At 39.1% G+C, this 21,018-nt stretch overlaps 1 protein-coding gene and 1 long non-coding RNA gene across 13 annotated transcripts in view; both read right to left on the reverse strand.

The window, feature by feature from the left end:
• The window catches only part of CAMTA1 (calmodulin binding transcription activator 1), a 1,311,517-nt gene that overhangs the window by 1,198,214 nt on the left and 92,285 nt on the right, over nucleotides 1-21,018 (reverse strand). The window lies entirely within an intron of this gene.
• LOC122746758 lies at nucleotides 1,749-19,902 on the reverse strand. The gene is made up of 3 exons (XR_006355568.1): nucleotides 19,817-19,902; nucleotides 6,895-6,972; nucleotides 1,749-5,701 (listed from the first exon to the last, which is right to left on the reverse strand). It is a non-coding gene; the product is annotated as an uncharacterized LOC122746758 (long non-coding RNA).

Here is a 21,018-nt window from a genome sequence, read left to right on the forward strand (position 1 = left end):
ATATACATACACACACACACCAATTTCAACAATGTGACATAATAGCCAAAAGGAAAAAAATACCACCTTAGAATTCATGATGAAAGAAATAATGTCCTGGAAGAGAAAAACCACACCATTATATCCTACCTGAGTCAGACCTACCTGGAGAATTGTGTCCTGACACGGGAACCATGTTTTAAGTACACTAATAAACAGGACGACACCCAGAGAACTGTCATAAAGATGGCAAAGGGCCGCAAGAATCTTTTGAACGGACTGAGAATGTTTAACTTGGAGTCTTGGAGAAGAGACAAAAGAGAACTATCTTTAAATATCTTTAGACCTATTATGTAGAAGATGGATGATAACTACTCAGGAGGGAGAGGTACAAAAGTGGAACTAATCACTGTAGATCAGAGAGGGATTTTCGGTGGCACACAAAGAAAACTTCCCAACAGAGTAATTCCCAAGTAGAGTGGACTGCTTTGGGAAGTGTTAGATATGTCATGTCTCCCCTTCCATCACCACCACCAAAAATAGGGAGCACATATGAAGATCCTCTGACCTCTTCTGATATCCCTGGCCCAAAGACCCACCTGGATTTCCTATACTGTTAGGAAGATGTGTGATGGGAGGAGAGAAGGGGAGAGGATGGCAGTAACAACAAACAGGTTTGAAACCTTGCTCTGTTACTTCTTTCTACCAGGATGACAAGTTACTAAAGTGCCTTAGTTTTCTAACCTGAAAATAGGGGAACTGGAGTGAGTAATCTCTAAGGTCTCTTCCATCTCAATGCCATGAGCCAGATGCAGAAGAAAAATAGATGTAAGAGCTTCATTCCAAAGAAAAAAGCAGGGTGGGAAATAAAGACTTACCTGTGATAGAACTTCAAAGATGATCTTGGAAGCTTTACAATTAAGCCCTCCAAAGTGATCAGAAAGACATCCATATGATAACAATATAACCATTACCACTTTTGAAGCTCAGCAAAATTGTAGCAGGACACCCAAAAACAAATGTCCTGAAGCATCATCTCTGGCATAGCTTGGTTTTCATTGAGTGTATTAACTCATCAATCCTCTCAACCAAGATTCCCCTCAACCTAATCAAATACAGTATTTCAGGATTCACTCTAAACCAATAAGAAAGACTGATGTGGAGTCTTTACTTGGTAGGCCCCATGATGGCAGTATTTTAATGAAGAAGCTAAGTGGGTATAAAAAACTTTGAGAGCCTTCAGGATGAGACCACTATGCAAAGAAAAGAATGTAAAATTATAAATGGACATAAACCAACCACCATATAACTTTATAAAACCAACCTAAAAGAAAAGCTGACTATCAAAAAGAACCAATTATAAAAGAGCAGCTCTTCTGAAGAGCTGTCTGAAGGTGGAGAGGGGAGAGTGCCTTTCTTACTGATGCCATGGATGTGCCACCAGAGGGCACTAATTCATGTAATTGCTCTTAAAACCTTATTTCATGCATTTTAAACTGCTGGAACAAGGAATCAAAAATAGATTTGCAAGCATTAAGGGCTTGAATATATAATTTTGACAATCGTTTTTTAAGCATTGGCCTAACTTTCAATACAAGTTTCTCATCCAGGAACCTTAAAAATAAACATGTGTTTCTGACAAGAATGACCACCATAATCAAAACTTCCAACATGAAAATGGGTACAGCTGAAATAAAGTTAAATACCTAAAGGGAGAAAAATGTTTGTTTCTGACAACACTGTTTATTCACATAAGTATTTTACTTTATTTTAGATTTGAAATAATCTGTTTAGATGTCTATAGGAGCATTTTTACATGTACGGACATACACACATCTAAGTACAAAAGATATAGGAAAAGGCACAGATGAAAACGTATTTCAATTCTTCCTTTACTTACAAAAGAGACATCCTTCCATGAATTCAAAGTGGTCATTTCCACTGAGTAATTACAGTGGAACCTCTTCATAATTCTCATATACATAATGCACATGGGGGAGGGGTGGAGAGGGAGAGAAGGTTGACTGCTTTGACTTGTGACATCTCCCAATCCTGATACTAACAGAGTTCTATTTTAATGATATTTTCAACATTTGCTTTCTTGAATAGCATCAAGTCTATTACTGTGGATCTGCTGCTGCTATTGATAACTTACTGCTTAAAACTCAATCTGGGAGTTCTCTCCCATTCAGTACTTTCTACATTTAGTATTAAGCTCAGAACACTTTCTAAACACACAGGAGAAAAGAACAGTACCAAACAGATTCATGCCATGGAGAATCTTCATTGTGGTCTACTTTGTGGAAATTCCTTTTGTGATTTGTTTAAAGTAGGGAGGTGAGAGGGTTGTGTTCCCCAGTTTTTATGGCACTGGGCGTCACTGCTTTGCTTCTCAGACCTCTGAAATTTCCTGTGCCTCAGTTTTTTAACCTGGAAAATAAGGGGGCTAGAGTAGGTAATCTCTAAGGTCTCTTCTACCTCTCAATGCTATAAGCCACCAGATGTAGTATTTGGATTTTGATGCCCAGAAATGTAGATGTTTTCTACCCATTAAAGGAAATATGAATATATTTGGGTTGGGTTTTTTTTTTTCTGGTTTTCACTGACTCATTTAGTGGAGAGCAAAAAACTGGACTTTGGGCAGAAATGAAAACTTGGTAGGAAAGTTATGAAAGCACTGACAAGCACATGGCCTTCAAACTTCTTTTCTTAATGCTATCTATATACACCTTTGCCCTGAGCTGTGAAAGAACAGCCCACACCACAGGCAATGAGTAATCAGTATTGTTTTTTGTTGAAAAGAAAAAAAATTTTTAAACACAAAAAACCAGGGATTTTGAATGTCTTTAAAAATCCCACTGTTATTCTGAGAGAGAAAAACAATCCTCTTCTCAATCATTCTTAGGAACTCAGCAGCAATGTGAGAAAGGCTCTTTTATCTCCTTCTTGTGAGGAGGCACCTTAGTGTGCAGATAGTGGGTGCCAAGAAAGGAGGCTCGCAGACCCTGTTTTATACCCTAGTCCCTAACTCGAATGGACCCTCCCCTTTTTCATCATTGGTCCGATTACTCAAGGGTTACAATCTACAGAAAAAAACTAACTAATTGCAATGCAGTATCCTTAGCCCTCTTCCTTATATGGGTGTAACTCAGGAGTGGACTTTATTCTTCCTCATATGGACACAACTCCATTGTGGACCTTACTGAAACCAGGGCTCCTTGAACCATGTGATTTTGTTAGCCAGAGGAGAAGAAGGAGATTTGAGACCTTTGTCCTACAAACAGGTCAGGAGGAGTATTATTTACTGTTATATCCTCATTGAGAGGAGACAACTACCCATTTTCTCATATATTCCTAGACATATCAATACACACAGTAGAGGACTGAAATAATTATGCAGGTAATCTCTGAACCAAAAGCAGCTTCACCTGAAATATCACCAATCTGAAAACTAGGTTTTTACTTGATTCATCTAGATAATTGCCCCAAACCTCTTATCTTCACCAGTGTGGCCCTAATCTCTGCATGAATTTTGTGAACAAATCCCAGATATTAAATTTAAAAACTAAACTATTCCAGAGACATGGCTCACATTTCTCTCACGTCTGCTTTTATCTCTAGTGAAATGGCTGTTTTTTATAGACATGATAAAGCATCAGTCACTTCAAGAGACAGGGATATCATAACGCCGAATAAGTTTGCACTTCATAATTCCGAAGTCCTGATAAACCCTGGCATCCCTCACCACCCCGGTCTAAAAAGGAGATTCCAGGTTGCCAACCCCCCCCACCCCTGCCCCCAATTGCCTGCTGACCATTTCAGACACCTCGAGTATTTTAACACTTACCCAAACTTCTTCACTATTTTTTATCACATGTTTGCTTGAGGTGCCACACATCAAGAACAAAGGAGAAGAGGGGAAATGTGGGAAAGAACAAAACATGAGTGACCTAATTAAGACTTAAATTTGCTACATGAGTGTGGCTCAAGAGATTTTTCTTTACATCAATTTGAAAGGAAAGGGGTGGGAGGGTCATTCTGGCCTATTTCTTTTTTACTTGTGGTTGAAATCCATTTAGCTTTTTGAGTATTAGTAATTCACTAATAGAAATGTCTTGAGCCAGACACAGAGCTGGCAGGATTGTGAAGATCTCCACACAAGCCCTGCCAACTTCAATCCCAATTTGCCACCCCCTCACTACTTACTCCAGCTCTGGATCTCTCTGTTCATGCTGAAACCGTGAACAATTGTGTGATAATAGCCTAAAATAAATAAATGTAAAATAGGTCAAGACTATCATATCTATTTCTGTTTGTAACTGAAGAAAATTTGCCCCATTTCCAGAGGCAGAAAGAGTCAGGGACATTTGAACCTCAAAGCCAACTGTAAGAACAGATACCAAAAAATTGACTTCAGTCCCCTCTTTGCCCTCTCACTCCCACCCATAATTTTTACTTAAAATGGAGATTCATTATTCATTCGCTTCTTCCCACTTACAAAAAAGTGCTTTCACATTTCTTTCGATGTTATTTTTAGTTATTGGTTTATGAGAGGCCAGAGGCATGTTAAAAAAAGAAAGAAAAATGTTAAAGGATCGAACTGAAAAAGGTCTAAGTTCAAAGGAAACCAAGGCACAGATTCAATGAGTATTAATTTTGGAAAGATTTTTACTTACTGTGCATATTCAGTAAACGACTTAAGTTTTTGTTTTGTTTTCTCTAACCCAGGGTCCCCGGAGAGTCATTATAGGCAATCATCTCTCTAATTCAGATTAACGTTTCTAAGTACATGTTGATATAACAGAGTACAATGCCTGCAGACACTCCCCTGCTATGGCCCATTAGCAGAGGCAGGGGACTAAGAAGTGGACTTCCTGGGTCTAATTCCTGGCTCTGCAACTGTTAGCCTCCCTGGGCTCAACTCTCCTATGTTTGAGAAGTATAAATGTCAAGAGGTTTAATGAATATATAAAGTTATAAAAGAGAATATATTGTTATCCTACATCTGGTACATAAGAGTTCTTCTAATATACTGCGTGTTACTTATAGTAAAAACAATTAAAATTTACATTAATGCTAGGTGGCCAAATGGGGTATTTGTACCAAACAGTTGTCAGTCATCTTTCCTCATAGTTTGGGGAGGACAGGAACTGGATCTCAGGAAATGATCTTGAACTTGGTTTGGGGCACAGTAGCTTTGAATGACTTTAAGGGGGGGGGGGGGGGGCAGCATAGGAAGTAAAAGTTAGCAAGTGTTTTTTTGAAATGTTATCTATTCTGGCTTATGAAAGATCTTCACCATCCTAATAACACAGAAGGCCACTCACAACTCCAATGGACTCACAAAAAGACCGAGCTCATTCACGTATGCTCATAAGACTGATACTTCTAACAATATTAGCATCAAATAATGAAACAAGCCTTTAGAATAGAAAACCGGGGCTTCATGTTTAAATGTATTCAAGGGAAAAATGTATTCAAGGTTCACTGGAGGAAAAGTCCCCTAAATGCATGCAGTATAATTCCCTAGGAGTTATCTGAAAATTGTTTAATCAATGAGGGAATAGGAACAACAAGTGGAAGGTTTTGCAGCTATTAAATGAAAATCACAACTTTCATTAAAAAAAAAAAATGAAGGTCTCTGTAGGAATCAGACAGCAGCTTCTGACTTGTAATCCATCGTTCTCTGCACATCTGCTTTCTGCTACCAAAATTTTAACACCTGTATAAACAAAAACAGGGTTTATGCTCTTTCTCAAAACAAAACAAAACAAAACAAAAAAAAACCAGTTACTGAATTTTATCTTTTCCACGTAGAAGCCGACTGAGGGCATGGTATCAATTTTACTTTTTTCCTTACCTAGACACCTAGACTCTATAACATCAGGTCCTTTCCCCAACTGTTTTATTAGCAGGGGCATATTTAGACTGCCCCAGGGAAAAGACAACAGCCCAAGCCCCTATTTCATTTCACTGAAGGGTCTCTGCTGCACTGGGGCTGGTACCAGGAAAAGGAAGGGGCTCCCTCTCTATCAAAGCCTGTTGTATCCATGTTCCTCTAGCCATTCTGGTTAAAGTGGGAGGATTAATTCCACTTTTGCTTTTTTTTTTAAAGGAAAGAAGAAATTAACATTTTAAATGTAATTTTTGTTTCTTTACGGAGGTGTATAGTAATGTCTACCATCAAATCATATCTAAGAAAAATGCAGCAGCCTAAAACTAGACTATTCTTCCAACTCCTTTTTAAGCCAGATTAAATAGAAATTTGAATTTGACACATTTAATAAACATTTATTAAGCACATACTATTTGTTAGGGAATACAAAGATTTTTTTAAATGCTCTCTCCCCTCAAGGATCTTACATTTTACTAGTGATTTCATATTAACCACAAATTCCAAAGAAAGATTACAAATCATCTTTATTAGCGATACTAAGAAGATAAAATATCCTACTTTTGATACACGCCACACATGCAGAGTTAAAAGTCACACGTACAACTCGATTATAAAATTGCTCTTCTGCTAGGGCGCTTTTCAGGCCATTTGTCATAAAGATTTATGTGTAAAGGGTGACTTTCCAAGCCTAACTTCATTAAGGGGGGGAAACTCTCAAAACAAATTGCAATAAAGCTATTAATGTCATTTTAATTTCTTGCTTAATTTCCAGTTTGTGTTACTCATATGCTTCCCATCAGATGAAAACATTTTAATCAGAATGAAGTGAGCTTAAGAAAACTCCTCTAATGAGTAAGCTTTCTTTATTATTAAATTTTGTTTATTGGGTTTCCTTTCATATGAATACAATGGTACAAAAAAAGCAAAGCATTATATCTAAGCAGAATAATATAGTTAAAACACAGGCTCTCTGCAGTGAACTCTTAAGAGGTGATTACAATTTTGGTGCTCACACATACAGCTGATTCATTTCTCCAGTCAGATCAGGCATTCCTCATAACACCAGCTAATCCAAAATGAACAGCTAATTGCTCCATCTACATGGGAATAATACAAGACAATGATCACAAACCGGTTTAAATGGGCTTCTGCTAGATAACAGTACACACTTGGGGGGGGGGCACTAAAATGGATTTAAAGTTAATATGCATTTTACTGGGATACAAAGACAGGGGCTTAAAACAACTTTTGGGGGGGGGGGGGTGAGGCAATTGGGGTTAAGTGACTTGCCCAGGGTCACACAGCTAGTAAGTGTTAAGTGTCTAAGGCCGGATTTGAACTCAGGTCCTCCTGACTCCAAGGCCGGTGCTCTATCCACTGCGCCACCTAGCTGCCCCAAAACAACTTTTTTAAAAAATTCACTTCTACATTCACATTGGGGGGGGGGGGGGTGTTGGTTTTTAGTTTGTTTGTTTTGGGTGGGGCAATGACGGTTAAGTGACTAGCCCAGGGGTCACACAGCTAGTAAGCGTCAAGTGTCTGAGGCCAAATTTGAACTCAGGTCCTCCCGAATCCAGGACCTGTGCTTTATCCACTGTACCACCTAGCTCCCCCTACATTTGCATTTAAGAAAAATTATCTTAGAAGGGTAGAAAAACCTGGTCACTTGGAGCTCAACTTAGCAGTCCTTATTATCACTATAAAAATAATAATAGTATTTGTGCTGACTGAAGTTTCCATGTACTCCTTTTAAAATATTTTATTTTTTCCTGGAATGGTTGGCGAAAAAAGCTTTTCCCAGTTCATTAGTTTTATTATTCCTTAAATACATGGTGTGAATAAAAGCCCAAAGAAACACCAATTTAAACACAACATATGTCCTAATGCAGGCTTTAGCTCCCCAATTTAAAGGTATGCCTCCTTTTTCCACTACTAATATGGGACATAGCTATATATCACTAACACTGGACTTCCAGGCTGGATTCAAACAACAGACACTTCAGTTTTGGAGACATTCTGGTAGATGACAAAAAGATCACAAGCATGATGGAGAGATGCATTTTCCAAAAACAATTACACCTTACTCACATAGGCATGACATTATTTTTACTGTATCTACACTAGTGAAACCAGCAGATAGAACCCATGGTGCCTCAAACTAAACATTAATTGGGCTGCAGGCCCACCCTGATCAAACTAAAAAAAACTTCAGGGGGAAGGGCCGGGCATGCCTGCAAGGTCCCTTTTAAGACTGCCTTGTTGCTTGAACATTTCATAGTAGCTGGCCCAGAAAGTTAAGAACACCCTGGGGGGGGGGGGGGGCAGCTAGGTGGCGCAGTGGATAGAGCACCGGCCCTGGAGTCAGGAGGACCTGAGTTCAAATCCGGCCTCAGACACTTAACACTTACTAGCTGTGTGACCCTGGGCAAGTCACTTAACCCCAACTGCCTCACTAAAAAAAAAAAAAAAGAACACCCTCGGGTTCCTGTAATAAAGAAATGGGTTCTCCTGGGCCAAAGATCCCTCAATGCACTGCAACAACATGTATTTAAGCAGCTAACACATGTGTACATGGCACTTTTGTTAGATGCTGTGGATACAAAGGAAAAACAAAAACCAGCCTTTGCCTTCAAGGAGCTTACATTCATTCTCATGGGAATCCAACACTCAGAGATAAATATAACATAATGTATGGAAGCAGAGAGCATTAAACTAGAGGGACCAGAAAAGACTTCCTCCTAGGTAGTCGTTACCCAGAATCACTAAACTTCTGAAATTCATTTTAAAATATCTTTAAAATCTTTTGAAGTGGATACGGGACAGCAAGGCACCCTTGCCTGGATGATTTCAAAGGGCTGAGTCCTTGCCAGGTAAGTTGCAAGTCCACATTGGAAAAAGAACTGCACGGAGTTCAGATTGGTGTATGACGATACCAAGAGCAAGGAGGCAAAACTGAGTTTTTCCCTGAAACTGCATAGTAAGATACAAATCTAGAACACCAGTTGTCTTTGAAGGTCTTCTATTCACTCATGGAGAAATTACTTAAGTACTTTTAATGGAAACTCTGTATTCTTTATTATTTTTATCAATTACATTGCTTACAATATAAGGAGGAAATCTCTTGGAATTCCAGAACAATGTTTATATTCAAACCTAACATTTTCTGACTGCTAAACAGAAGTTTAACAATAATTGTATATACTAAGTTCCACTCAAATGTAACAATACAAACTAACCCAACATCTTTTGACCAAACAGACTTCATCCTACAACACTTAACTATTTTTGAAGATGCCTCAACTGTTTACTGAACCCAGCTTAATTTAGAACTTACCCTTTTTTAATGGTCAGAACCAGGCACCAAAGGGTTCAAAGTCCTCCCTACGTCAGAAGATAAAAGGTTTTTCTCCACTTAGCTACTGTATCAGCTTCACTCCTAATTCCCTTCCATTTGGCCCTTCCCCTTTAGCAGGTTTCTTTGGTTTTTCTTCGTCCTGACCCCTCTGAATTTCGATTTAACATTATGATCTGCATAACATAAGTGTGCTTATATCATTCTGTCATCAGATGATGACACTGTCCTTAAGATGAAAATAACTGTATTTCTCAACAAGTAAACAAAATAAAATGTAATTTCTTCTTAGTACAATTTTAAAACCCTGGCCTCTTTTAATGTAAATTCATTGAGTTAGGCCACGTAAAAGTAGACACTGTTCTCCTATTACCATGAGTTAAAATATATCACTTGGTAATAAGACATATCACTTGGTAACATAGCTCCAAGAGGTTTGTATCCATCTGAAGATAAGGTGGAAGGATCCAAATGACCAAAACATACTTTTCAAAAACCAGTGTTTTGAAAATGATTGCAATGAATACTTAAAACCACCCACAGGCCAACAAATGCATGGTTGGGTGGAAGGACAAGAAATTGGGAGGAAAATCCCAGGAGGTCGAAGTGAACAGCATTGGACCCCACAGAAGATCCAAAGTTATTTTCTCCAGCTAAAACCCCATGCTGCTATTGTTTTCTGTTCATGGTGGTCTAACTGGAATGAATGGCTCTTCTTCATGGTGAGATCACTTGATTATTCCTAAGAAAGGAAATTATGAGATTTAAGATGGGAATCTTTTTTATGTTTTTCTTTTCTATCCCGTGCCTTTGATCCTAAAAGCTAAGATGTCAAGCTATATACCAAGTTCTCAGCCAAAGTTAAGGAATGCAAAAATCACATCTTAATTCTGAATGCTAGAGTGACAACATCTGGAAATCCAGGCTGTTGTAGTGTAATCGAACACTGTACTTAGCTGACACTCCTAAATAACACTTTGTCAGCTCTTGTGATCTAATACAAAATGACAGGTTTTATGATATACCAGTTAGTCTAGGCTAATACCCTTGACTTATAGCTTAAAAGCTTTCATTAGTTCACAAGATATCTGTGCCCAATGAACTATACTGATTCTCTTCAATGATGACATCATCCGAAAAACTGAATCAGAATTTGACTATGGGGAGCCGCAATTCACTATTACCTTCAGACAGTACCCCCAGCCAAAAACCATGTTTAGTTTAGTAGGGCAAACTAACAGAATCAAGGCCAATGAGTATATGTCTATGAGAAAAGGCCCATCATACCACAGTCATGGAATTTTATAGCCAATGTTATGGATGTGCATATAATAAACACGTGAATATAATTTCCCATATTTAGTTACCCATTCTCATGAAAACAAGTAAAAGATAAACGAGATAAAGTAAATCCACAAACAAAAAAATTACATTCACAAAAACAGTTTCAACCTCCTTTTCCACCAACCCTCCAACCAATACTGCTAATAAATTGGGGGAGGGGGGGGGGACCTTGGGTTTTTCCTTTGTCAAAGTGCTGATGCTCAAAAGGAAACCAACAGAAGCAAGGGGGACTTGGGGGATTTGGGGAATGGAGGGATGGCAAGGGGAGAGTCAGGAAGTGAATGATCAGCTCAGGCAATGGTTGCACATAACATGTATGCTTTATTAAAAGGATTACTGCATTGCGGATTTCTGACCATATTCAAAAATTACCATGAAAAGTTGGTGGTCAAGGCTACATCCTAAGACGTAGACTTACATCTTGTTTCCCAGGGAAACAACAGTAATCACAAGCAAGAACACATAACGTTGACTGTTCATCCTGATTGAGCAACAACTCTGGTCTTATCGTCTCCGTGTCATCTCCACAAGAATATCTGTTCACTTGGCTGGGACCAGGATTTGCATTCATAAAATCATTTTGGACATTGTAAGCGGTCTATCTCCTGTACCTATCTCCCTTGGATCTTAAGGGCTTCAGAATGCCTCAGAAAGCATCCATTACACTCAAAATTGATGTGTGGAGCAGGCTCTACTCAATGCTGGACCTGGAAAACATGTCAAAGGCTTCATGAAAAGCCTTCTCAATTGCATATTAAAATATGGTCTTTTGCAAACTTCAGTAATCATTTCTCTCTCAAAGTTTGTGGAGGTTTTTTTCTTTGTTTAAATATCTGTAGATTATACTTTTGGGATGAGAGGTGTGATCTGATAATTCAGGACTTAACATGAATCCTGTCTCCAAAACCACAATATAATTGTGTGCCACTATATTTATTCAACTCTAGCTTTCCAACCTTCCTTGTTCTTTGCTATTTCTAGATGACCCTGGTTCCCCAAGGAACAAAACTCAGTTGCTAGTTTCCATGTTGGTCTGAAGTCTTTTGGAAAAGAAATGTTTCCCTAAGAGAACAAAGAAAGGGACAAGACTGAAGGAAGACTGAAAAGGAGGGTATGAGAAAGGTAACAACATAAATGCTCTATTCTCTCTGCTTTCAGTGTACTGCTGACAGTCATCAACTTCAAGTCTTGATGTTTATCAAGCACCTACTGTGTGCCAGGCACTGTGCTGAATGTGGGAATACAAAGATGGGCTAAAGAAAGAGAATTCCCTCCTCTCGAGGAGCTCACTGTCTCATGGGGGAAAGACAACATGCCCGGAGGCAGAGATATGGAGGGAAAGCATTCAGGTGGGGATTACAGCCAGGAAAAAGGCCTGGAGCTGGAGCATCTTGTTTGAGAAGCAGCCAGGAGTCCAGAGGGGTGTAGTACATGCAGGGGGGGGGGGGGGGGTGTAAGGAGACTGGAAAGACAGGAAGAAGGTCAGGTTATATGAAGGGATTTAAAAGACAACCTAAGAGGGCTGCTAGGTGGTGCAGTGGATAGAGCACCAGCCCTGGATTCAGGAGTCTCTGAGTTCAAATCTGGCTTCAGACACTTGACACTTACTGGTTGTGTGACCCTGGGCAAGTCACTTAACCCTCATTGCTCTGCCCCCCCCCCAAAGACAACCTAGAAGGAGAATTCATTCCAGAAGTTCAGTTCTAAAGCAGTTGTTTAGAAATTAAATCCTTCACCCCCAAAAAAAGGCAAAGATATAAGTCAGGAGTTCTCAGAGTACTATACAGGGACATCCCATGACTCAGGGGGTTCCAATATCAAAACTATTTTCATCATAATATTAATTTACATTTTAATTTCTAGCATGATAAATATTGATAGATATAACACACATATAAAACAAACTCTCTGGAAGAGACCTCAATAATTTTAAAGAGTGTCAAAGGGTCCTGAGACCAAGGCATTTGAGAAGTGCTGCTATAAATAATGGTTGGAAGTCTAAGCTAATCCACAAAAGTCTATTTAAGCTGTAACCTAATGGAATTCTAGCCCCACTACAAGTTTTGGGTCCTATAGGCTGAAGCCCTGGCAGCACAGGAGAGGAAGGTGACTCCTGGATACTCTACTAGCCAGAGGCAGGTTCCTTCTCCTTATACTTCAGAGACCAAAAAGCTCCCTTGATGTCCCCCCCCCCAACCGCCCCCGCCAAAAAAAAAACAAAACCACTTTAAGTCTAACTCAATACTGGCTCTTTCTTTATAAAAGAAAGCTTCCATCTCTCTGCTCATTTAAAACAAAAGTCTTTTCTTGACCTTGCTAAAAACCCTTAATGTTATCGTCTCATATTTCTTCTGTTTTCTGCTAAACTTCTGGAAAAAATTCTCAGTCTCAACTCCTTCATACTCAATCCCTCTGAATGAATAAGTGAGCTTTACAAAGTGCCCAGAACAGTGCTTAGGACTAGGAATAAAATACAGAAGCAAAAATAGTCCCTTGCCCTCAAGGACTTTGCCAGGAAGGGCCATTTTGGTCAGGAAAGTTGAAGGAACAATCCAGGAACTACAGCAGCATTGATCTGATTCCAAGAACTGGGAGGGGGGGCAGAGACAGGAAGGGGAAGTGTTGATTGGGAGGGCAGTAAAGCAGGGCAGCCAGGGCTTTCCTGGCTCTGTTCTGGGAATGTTGGTCAATGAAATGTCCAACCACAACTCCAGAAGACGCAGGACGCTAGAGAACCTGATGAAGAATACCAACTCTCTCTCCCTCCTGAGACTGCTCTACCACCACCACCGAGCTCTTCAAGCCAAAAAACCCTGACTCAGGATTGCCATTTCCTGACCTTTCTACATCTGATGATACTGGATGGCACCTCCTTCTAGACACCCTCTTTTCTCAGTCCTTATGATACTGTCCTTTCCTGGCCCTCCTTGTACCTGCATGAGCAACCACTCCTCAATCTTCTTTGGTTTCTTTATCATCTAGCCAAACAGCTAGGTAGAGCAGTGGACGGTGTTAGACTTAAGAGTCAGGAAGACCTGTGGACATCTAGTGAACCTGCGTTCAAATCCTGCTCATACTCACGAGCTGTGTGACTCTGGGCCAACCATTAACAACTCTCCACCAATTTAGAAGATTTTTTTTTTAATCACATATGGAAGGTGCTCTGCAAAGCCCTCTCTTCCCTTCGTCTTACCCTTTAATGCTTTTCATACTCTCCTCCTTTCAGGTCTTTCCCTCCATCTTGCCCCTCTGTTATCTTTGTGAAACACTTATCTTGAAAAGGACTCCATACTAATAGTCTAGCCTTGGGGAACCAAGATCACCTACAACTAGACCTAAGTTCAAATCCTACCCCAAATGACTTGCCACAACGTGGGTAAGCCATTTAACCACTCGGCCTACTGGCAGAATAAAACAAAATAACATACGTAAAACACTTTGCAAACCGCAAAGCATGATATAAATGCTATCTACAGGGTGGTCCAAAAGTCACAAAGGGGTTTCAATATTTTAATAACTCCTTTATTTTTTGTTTTTAATTTATAATACCAGAGCATCACATACAGTATAAGAAACGAATGTACATTACATGTGAAAAATCAAAAATAAAGAAGAAACCATTTTTAAAGTTATCGAAACGTCGTGACTCTTGGCCTACCCCGTATTCTCTTCTCCAGTCCACCAAACCTAAGTGCCCTCCAATCTATTTTCCTCAGCCTTCTCTCCTCTACAACTGCATCCCCTACACAATCTCATCCACCTCATAGTTCAATTACCTCTAAACAAAGGGGAACCAAATCTATCTATACACCCAACTCCCCTTAAGTATTTTAATATTTCCAACTGCCTTTTGGACATCTTCACCTGAACGAAGATCCAGCAAACCAATATAAACTAAAATGGGGCTCATCATCTTTGACCCAAAAGCTACAACTTTCCATTTCAACTGATGCCACCAGCATTCTCCCAGTCATCCAGGCTTAAAACCAGAGACTTATTTTGTCCCTTGCCTCTCTTTTACCACATATTTAACCAAGGGCCATGACCTTCCCTATAACTCTCCAATCGACCCCACCACAACCACCACCTTCACTCATGCTTAGCATCACTGTCCTAGTTCAGTCCCCTCAGTATGTCACCTGGATTTACCCTATCTTCCTGATTGGTCTCTCCTCTCCAGGCCACTCTTCACATAATTGACCATCTTCCTAATGGGAAATATGTATTGATGCGCTCCTCAGAAACCTTCACTAGGCCTCTATGGTTGCTAAGGCCTCCACAGACTTCCCCCAGAATTCCCATTCCCTTCACTCTCCTTCAATCTAGGTCCCAGCCAGTCCTTCCCCCTTCACCTCTCCTTCTCCTCCTCAGTCACACAGTTTCATTCAGCAGGCATCATTAAGGTGCTGGGCTGGGACAACATCGGGACTTGAAAAGGGGAAAATGGTCCCGCCATCATGAAGCTGGGCTCCAATTCTCCCAAAAGAAAACAGCATTTAAAGGGATAAGTACAGTCTGACTTGGGAAGCGAGAGCACGCTTACTAATTACCAAGTCAAGCAAGGCTTCCCACAAGGAAGTACTTCAGCCTTGAAGGAAGTTATGGCTTCTGAGAGGTAGAGGTGAGGTAAATGGCCATTCTAGTCACAGGGAGCAGCTTGGCAAAAGACACATGAATTTGGGAGACATTAAGAAGGCCAGTCAGGTTAGTATCAAGAATGCGTGACGAGGAATAAGTGTGAAGTGAGTCTGGAGAGGGCAGTCAGACCCAGGCTAAGAAGGACTTTAAGAGCTATGGGGTATATATTTTACCCAAAGAGCCACTGAGGATTCTAGAGCAACTGAGACCATGGACTGACCTATGCTTTATGAAAACTATTTTGAAAGATGTATTGGGAATAGACTGCTGGAGGAAGAGGCAAAAAGCAGGGAACAAAGTTAAAGATCATTCAAACAGCCCAGGCAAAAGGTGGTAAGGGCCTAACCTGGGCTAATGGTCATGTGAGTGAAGAGAAGGTGCATTTGAGAGATGTTATAGAAGAACTGCCAGGATGAGGTTAGCCGATTAGGCTGGGGGTAGTAGGGGAAGGGAAGGAGGAGGGTGCAGAAGAGCAAAGAGGCCTCGAAGGACGACAGTACCCCTGACATACTCCTTGCTCATCTCCATCTGATATAATCCTCTTTTTTCAAGTCACAGAATTCTTGGGCCATTTCCTCTAGGGTCCCTTCCCTGATACCAAAGAGCTGAATGGAATCTTACTCTAACAACATTCTAGCTTTTATCATATTCTCTATTAGACTGAAATCTCATTGAGGGTCTTCTAAGTTCAATCATTTTTCATCCTTGTGCTTCCAGTATCTTTCCTAGTATCTAGCAAAGAACAAATGCTTAATAAATGTTTGTTGAACTGATTGCATATATGAGGACAAAGATTTCCATGACACAGTGGGAAGGTTAGACTAGGGAAGAAGGTTTCAGGGGACAGGCAGAGGCATTAGTGACTCTACCAATGGGTTATTTGCAAATGAGGAACTGCCTGTACAGTACGTGAATTTGATAACTATTTATAGGTGATTGAAAGTGCTCAGAGAGCTTTCTTTCAGCTCAGAGAGAAAGCTAAAATTTCAGACATGTTTCTTCAGAGTGGCCCAGCCAGAGTTGCATGAGGGGCCTCCCCACCAATAAAGATTATAAAGTGAGTAGGTTGCACTACATCATCACAACCCCTGTGGACGTCTAGTGAACCCTTTCTCGGAATAATATTAAAGGAATTACTACATAAATGGAAGGAAATGCTAAATTTCAGTTAAAGGTTAATTAATATAAAAGGGTAATATTCCCTCATTCAAGTTCATGGATCTCCCTGAAATCTATCCAGCAAACCCTCCGGGGTCAATGTGCCCCAGGTTAAGTAGCCCTGAACTAGATGATCTTCTAGATTCTTTCTGGCTCAAAAACTCCATGATTATGACCCCCTTTTCTCTATACATTATAATGGAGGAAAGGGGGGGGGGGGAGAATGAAACTAAATGTAATCCAAAATTTTATCTAACTCAATTCAACAATCATTTATTGAGGGTCTACTATATGTTTCAGGTTCTGTGCTATACACTCAGGCTATGAAGACAAAAACAAAAGAATCTCTGTTCCAGAGATTCTCCTGGAAGGAAACAATATGTGTACAGATAAGTACACAGAGAGAACTGATCATTAAAGGGATCAGGAAAGGCCTAATGTAGCTACATTTTGAAGGAAGATGGGAATTCTTCTCTGAGGAAGAAGTAAGGAAAGTGATTTGAAGACTATTTGGGTCTAATTGTTTAAAACAAAACTTTCCAGGACCCTAAAATTCTTCTATCTTCTATCAAAAGCTGAACACTCTAACGCAACTCCAATTTGTTGGAAGATTAGGGAGACCAAACAAGGTACCCCATTTTTCTCCCTACACAGAAAGTGAGGGATGAACTATCAAATAAAGGCTTGCATAGCTTGACTTGAATTTTTTGAAGACCCATAATTTAATTTTAAACAACTGGACAAATGTGCTTACTTAGGTCTTAACATCACCACTTACTTAACAAGGTCTTTGAAGTATTTTTTTCCCTTTAAATAACAGCTAATTAATCCTAGTTCAGAGGCAGCTTTTGGACTTCATTTTTGCAGTAATTTAGGGTATGGACAAACCCAAGGAAAAATGCTACTAATAATAAAGGTTAAATACACCTTGACTGCCTAACGCAGCTTTCTTTAAAAGTGTTTTCAGGGCTTCATTTATTCTCATAATGCCCCCAGAAGCACACATGACTAAGCACATTTTAAACAAAGAGGAACTAAGACTTCATCAATGAACTATTTAATCAGCTTCTTGTTTAGTCTACATTATACCAAAAAAGTGCATGGAATAGTTTTTTTTTTGGGGGGGGGGGGGTGTTACACTTAACAGTAAAGTTTTTTAACTAAATTAAATGACTTAGCTATTTGGTTTGGGTCTGTGCAGTTTAAGACATTTAAATGACTTGATCAAAGTAACCCAGATAATCAGTGGCATGGCCAGAAGAGAACTTAAACCTCAAGCCTCTTAGGTCAGTGCTCCTTTCACAGGGCTGTGCTTAAATAAATGATGTCTGTATCAGCTGTACCCCACTCTAATTCTTCAAATATACTAAGCAGGAAAAGGAGGAGTGCCTTGAAATTAAACCAGAAATGTTTCCAAGCACCGGCTCCCTTGGAACACCTAGCTATTATTTTAGAACCAATTTACAAAGCAGAAAATTTGGCTTTCAAAACTCAAATTCTCAAAATAAAATATTGTCATGTAAATTATTTTCTATAAAAGCTTATGTTTCCAACATTTGCTTAAAACACAAGAAGAGAAAAAAGGGCATTTGAAGACATCATCTCAGAAATGCTCCAGCTAATGGGCAAGGATAAGCTGAGTCCCCTCCCCACAGGCAGAGTCTGAGGACTGCCTCATCTCAATCAACATGCCTGAGAGACACTGTCAGAGCAGAGCACCTTTCCAGACATCTTTCTGGGATGGCATGAGTACGGGATACACCTGGGACAGAGGGAGGCAGGAGATGAAGGCACTGAGGGTCCCTTTCAGCCTTAATTCTAGAAACAAATTCTCCACCTAAGCTTTGTGCACCCCTCTTCGGCTGCTGCTGCTGAAAAGATGACAGCTCTGCTGTAGAATCAGAGGGAGGTGAGCACAAGAGAGGAAGAAATAAACGGTCCTTGGGACCTGGTCAACATTGCTGCTTGGCCTCTGATCCCTAAACTGTGTTTCAGAAAAGCTGCTGCTTGAAACAAAGAAAAAAAAGTCACATTAAGATTAAATGTCCACACCTTTGTCATTTGACTATTAACCCATGAATCGCAAGCTCTTTCTGGCTCTAAGAGCCATCTGTATTCTGAGCTGTGATCTCTGCAGTTGTGTGAGCAGAACACTGGTGAAGAGCTCAAAGGAAGCCTCTTGGGTCTTCACGCTTCATGGACAACAACAACAAGCTAGTGAGCCCGGAGGAGCTTCTTCGCCAGAGCTCAAATCTCTGATGAACAGCTCACTACAACTCTAATTTTAATTTGTGGTTCTAATGAATGATATAAACTTTTATAGGTATCAACAAAGCTCAGAGAGGACCTAAATCCATTTCAGTGCTCATTGAGCAGCTTCAGCTGTGTGCAATTAAAACATCAGCATTAAATGTTAGAGAATAAAATAATGAGATACTTAAAAAATAATCTGTGCTTCACTGGGCCAAGCTCAACAGAGGTTTCATATGATCATTTATAAGAACACAGATTCCTACCAATATCTACAGCTTCTTCCCAGAATTAATACCATTAATTCTCACACACACTCTAAAAATAAGATTTTTTTTAAAAGAGTAGACAACAGAAACTATTGTATCTGTAATATTCATGAAATATCAGAGCACACAAATCAATTCCTGAATTAACAGGCTCATGGTATCTGAGGGGCCTAACTGATTAAAAAGACAGCACTGACTGATCAGGGGCCCATACATGAAGCAGTTGCCTCCATATCACTGAAAAAAAGAAGGGAAATTTCAGTGATAACATAATGTTATCTGAGCTTGTCCCACAACTCAAATAAGTAAGAAATAAAGGGGGGGGTGCACAAAACGGGAGGGGGCACAAAAGGGGAAGGAAAGAAAGGAAAACAAACTTTAAAAATGGTATGAGCATTTTTATTATCACATATCCCTTAAAATGGAACACAGTGCCCAAGCATTTGCTCCCAATGAGATTTGAAACTCAAAAAATGTAACATGAGAATGCAACAAGTGGCAGCTAAAGGGATAAATTATTACTGCTACTGTTACAGAAAAAGAAAGCTAAACCTCACAGAGAAGTCCACCTGGAGGAAGGAAGTCATGTGAGGTTGGAGGAAGGGGGGGGGGGGTGCTTGTTTGTTTTTTGAATACCAAATTAGTTTAGCTTTCTAAAACATGGAGAGAAAAGTAAGTGTGCTTTTAGGGAACATGTACTCTGTTAAACTTAAATTTGAAAAGGATGAAAACACAGATTATACTTTATTTTTAAAATTGAAATGAATTTTAATACAGAAAATAAAGACAGCATTTTATAAATTTATAGCTCAAAAGGGACATTTGTATTTGGGGAAAGTCAAAGAGTGTTACATTTTAAGAGAGATGAAATGTTACAGCTTGTACACCAAAATTAAAAAATGAAATTAAATTAAAAAATGAAATGGTTACCAAGGTAATGCAGGTCAAGGGATCAAAGGTGAAGGGTCACACATTATTAAAAAGAAATCCAAAAGGACGTCTGCATCATGATCTCTGCAAAACAAAGGAGCTACAGTAAGTAAAACTAATATCTTTATTAATTTAAAATCAAGTCTCTTGAAAAGAATCCATTCTGATTGAATACAGTACATTTTGCCTATTTTGTGTAGTCATTTTAGGTATAAAATTTCATTTTAATCACTTGGCACTGGTGAGATTTTTAAAAATTATTTACCTGCTCTATCATGTTTTCATCTAAAACATCTTTGAGGATCCTTCTCTCCCCACTTCCACCACACCCTTCTCTGTAAATGGCAGTGTCTGATTTATCAGACTGCCAAGATAGCAGAAATCTAATTTGGTCAAAGCGGGTGGGTTTCTTTTTTCCTCATGGAATGGGTTCCAAAACTGAGGACTTTTTTGCTAATCTGTTTTGTTTGAAGGAGCTGCATAAGGTCCCCATTATTGAAACATTTAGCACACCGATGTTCTAGAAGTCAGCAGTAAAATGATAAATGATAAAATAAACTTTTAACCATATAAATTAAGATCAGTGATCTCATATACTCAACTTTCAATGCATGAAGGAAAAAGATGTTTCTCAAGTAAAATGATTTTTCAATTCTCTTGCAATTATACAGTATTAATAAAACTAAGAATCATCTACAAAGAAAAAATCTCTAATAGGTTATCCTTCAAAAATTATAAATTTACTAATGTCACATTAATAAACTTTAATTTCTTATCATTACTAACTAAAAAGATCAAAAATTTCAGGATGTGCCAAATCAATAGCAAATATAACTAACTTGACAACAGCAATAACAATAGAAAAATGAAATATTTATCATTAAAAGTTTCAACTACTTATTTCATTAACCATAAAGTAAATACATTGTTAATTAAAAAAACAATCCTTAATTGTCATATGAAGATTAAAAGTAAGGTCAACTAAATTTTTTTTATTTCAGAGTTCAGTTTTATTAGACACATATAAAGTACATGATAACTTTTTAAAGCACAGTCTAATAAATACAGGCTTGAAATAAAGTCTACTTTCTTCCTCCTAACTTTCCAAGTTTAGGTTCTCTCTCACATAGATTCTTTGTTCAGAAATATTTCACATTTGAGTTTATTCAGTTAGAATGTACTTCCAAAAGAACTTATACATT

Source organism: Dromiciops gliroides, chromosome 3 (assembly GCF_019393635.1).
Source record: "Dromiciops gliroides isolate mDroGli1 chromosome 3, mDroGli1.pri, whole genome shotgun sequence".
Taxonomy (NCBI): domain Eukaryota; kingdom Metazoa; phylum Chordata; class Mammalia; order Microbiotheria; family Microbiotheriidae; genus Dromiciops; species Dromiciops gliroides.